Below are 3,930 nucleotides of genomic sequence, written 5' to 3'. Positions count from 1 at the left end.
TCCAATAGCTGTTATTGTTCCAGAGATATTTTGGGTGGACACGATAGCTGGGACACCCTGTATATCTCAGGAAAGGGGCTATGCACCAACACCACAGCTGTAGGCGTCATTATCACCTGAGTTGAGACCATTTACATTATCAGCCAGACTATCAACCTCTGATAGTTCTAATAATAATCTATCAGCTAGCAGCAGCTTCTCAGCCTGTACTGTGTATTGACGGGCAATAGGTATGCTGTTTGAGACTTCCCTGACGTTAATAACTGCTTTAGTGGTGCACGGGCATTGCATTGAATAATGTTGTGAAAGCTGCACAATATTTCAATGAGACAGATGCTCGTCATCTTCAGGTGCTCACCAAAGCGTTGTTGCAGTTGCTCACCAATATAGGCACTGGCATGCTAGAACACCGCAGATGCCAAGGGGTGGGGATATAACGTCGTCATAGGAAAATCAGAGATTACTTTGAAATCCATAGTCCCCTGTTGGAGAAACGACCACGGTCCTTTCACGAAAAAGTGAGACCGCAAATAACGGCCCAGAATGCCCACAGGTAGAGTGTTGGGACTCAGTTTAAGCATTCTGATTTCGACTAACCCGTCTGTATTGACTCACTGAAGTCGTTCGTCTGCAGCCGACGATGCCTTGTTAGTTCCCATGCCTTGCTAAGTTGAAATCCCATTTCTCTATTAATCAAGTCGTTAGCTATACGTATATCAACTACTTCTTTAATCACGGAGTTCCAGTACACAGAAGCAAACGAAGGGATCTTTCTCTCTCAACAGTTCATGCTATGCTCCACATCAAGTCAGTGTTCAGCAACAGCAAACTTTTCTAGCTGACCTAATCTGGTGCGACATCTATCTTCATTGCATCTATCTTCAACAGTGTGACGCGTCCGGCCAGTGTAAGATTTCCCATTCTAACATGCGATTTTATACATCCCTGGACGTTTTAGTCCTAGGTTGTTCTTCAACAGAATCCAGTTGCTAAACGTCAATCCCCGTACGACGACCGAAGCAAAAACATTTCCGTATTTAATCCGGTTTTTCTACAGCAACATCATCAAATATAAAAACAATGTTCAGCTTCACTGATTCTGGTGTTGGGATATCGCTGATTTTGCTGTCTCTACGTATGTTTCACCATTAGTGCCAGATAATAAATCCTGTAATAGCTTGTATTAGGAATGAAGTAATGTTTTTGAAATTACAAAAGCATGCATGAACTGAATTTCATCTGGATGTGTTAGAAATGCTATAATAACATTCATCTTTCCACAGTCTGATAGATCTACAAATATCAATCTGTATTGTCAAGCAAGAGTGTACCAATCTTCTACTTCTTCTTCTTCTCCTTCTTCTGTACTACTAGGGTGTTTTGTCCACTCAGCCATAGTACTGACTACGTTTTCATAGTGGCATACAAGGGATTTTGTAAAGGAAACACGTACAACTCACTCTTACACTTTTATTTATTTATAAATTCTTACATATAACTGATATGTGAGCACACTTAATTATTCGTTTTCATAAGCAGCTGGGAGTCTTTCTATGAGGTATTTCACACGGCTTTCAGAGTTCTGGTGCTAGGCCGATATGATGTATTTTGAGACACTAGTGGTCACATGATACATATAAGCGAAGAGTAACATTCTGAAATAAGTTTCCTAGATAGGTGAACTGCCTGACACCAATGTAATGCCTGCCATCTTTGCATCTGTCATTCTGAATCTGCCATGTTTGATCTACCATATTCGATCTCCCATTGGGGATTATGACATAGAGGCCGCAATCTTGGCTCCGCCAACTTGGATCGACCACCACGGACAGATGAGCCAGTTCCACCACCTGGAATCTGCAATCTTGGATTAGCTGGAAATCTGCAATACGACAGTCACCCATTATAGATTTAGTATTTCTCACCATTTTGTACATAAAACAATTGACGTGTGATATCAGGGGTTGGGGGGGGGGGTGCCTGTGGAGGGCGGAGAGGGAGTGGAGTGCAATGATTAGCAAGGACGTCTCTCAATAGTGCGGATTGTCTTGCAAATGGCAATTCCCGACTACTCCAGTTAACTGCCAATGTATTCACAGCAGAGTTCCAAGACTCACAGCTCTTTTGGAAAGCAGTAGTCCCAACATCACATTGGGAACTGTGAGCTGGTTTAAATTTGAGCTAGCCTCGTCAGTCCCTATGTAGCATATATGGTACATCGAAATTTTATTTTTTCTAGCTCAAGGAATATACCAAACTTGCTGTGCTTAATTGAAACATATACTTTACGCCACGTGCTTTCACTGCATCACTTGTTTTCTGCCTCTGCATGTTCTCAGTAGGCTGCACCATTTGTTAGAAAAAGGTATTAATCGCAGTGTCAGCAAGTCTTCGAAAAATAAAGATAATTTCTGTTAGTTTTTAGTTATTTTGGACAAGAATGCGTTTAGACCGTACTCTAATATGCTTATAGACCCGAACTATGGAATAGGTGATTGTTTATTTCATCACAACAATATAGCGATGTATTGTTTTCGATGTAGCACTGGGACTACGTTTGGCAACTACTTATATTTTCACATTCCAGTAATGTTGATTTCATAACTTTTAGGTGTTTAATATTGAATTTTCCGGATACTGCACATACACTCCTGGAAATGGAAAAAAGAACACATTGACACCGGTGTGTCAGACCCACCATACTTGCTCCGGACACTGCGAGAGGGCTGTACAAGCAATGATCACACGCACGGCACAGCGGACACACCAGGAACCGCGGTGTTGGCCGTCGAATGGCGCTAGCTGCGCAGCATTTGTGCACCGCCGCCGTCAGTGTCAGCCAGTTTGCCGTGGCATACGGAGCTCCATCGCAGTCTTTAACACTGGTAGCATGCCGCGACAGCGTGGACGTAAACCGTATGTGCAGTTGACGGACTTTGAGCGAGGGCGTATAGTGGGCATGCGGGAGGCCGGGTGGACGTACCGCCGAATTGCTCAACACGTGGGGCGTGAGGTCTCCACAGTGCATCGATGTTGTCGCCAGTGGTCGGCGGAAGGTGCACGTGCCCGTCGACCTGGGACCGGACCGCAGCGACGCACGGATGCACGCCAAGACCGTAGGATCCTACGCAGTGCCGTAGGGGACCGCACCGCCACTTCCCAGCAAATTAGGGACACTGTTGCTCCTGGGGTATCGGCGAGGACCATTCGCAACCGTCTCCATGAAGCTGGGCTACGGTCCCGCACACCGTTAGGCCGTCTTCCGCTCACGCCCCAACATCGTGCAGCCCGCCTCCAGTGGTGTCGCGACAGGCGTGAATGGAGGAACGAATGGAGACGTGTCGTCTTCAGCGATGAGAGTCGCTTCTGCCTTGGTGCCAATGATGGTCGTATGCGTGTTTGGCGCCGTGCAGGTGAACGCCACAATCAGGACTGCATACGACCGAGGCACACAGGGCCAACACCCGGCATCATGGTGTGGGGAGCGATCTCCTACACTGGCCGTACACCACTGGTGATCGTCGAGGGGACACTGAATAGTGCACGGTACACCCAAACCGTCATCGAACCCATCGTTCTACCATTCCTAGACCGGCAAGAGAACTTGCTGTTCCAACAGGACAATGCACGTCCGCATGTATCCCGTGCCACCCAACGTGCTCTAGAAGGTGTAAGTCAACTACCCTGGCCAGCAAGATCTCCGGATCTGTCCCCCATTGAGCATGTTTGGGACTGGATGAAGCGTCGTCTCACGCGGTCTGCACGTCCAGCACGAACGCTGGTCCAACTGAGGCACCAGGTGGAAATGGCATGGCAAGCCGTTCCACAGGACTACATCCAGCATCTCTACGATCGTCTCCATGGGAGAATAGCAGCCTGCATTGCTGCGAAAGGTGGATATACACTGTACTAGTGCTGACATTGTGCATG

Source organism: Schistocerca cancellata, chromosome 4 (genome assembly GCF_023864275.1).
Source record: "Schistocerca cancellata isolate TAMUIC-IGC-003103 chromosome 4, iqSchCanc2.1, whole genome shotgun sequence".
Taxonomy (NCBI): Eukaryota; Metazoa; Arthropoda; class Insecta; order Orthoptera; family Acrididae; genus Schistocerca; species Schistocerca cancellata.
Note: the sequence above shows the minus strand (reverse complement) of the source record.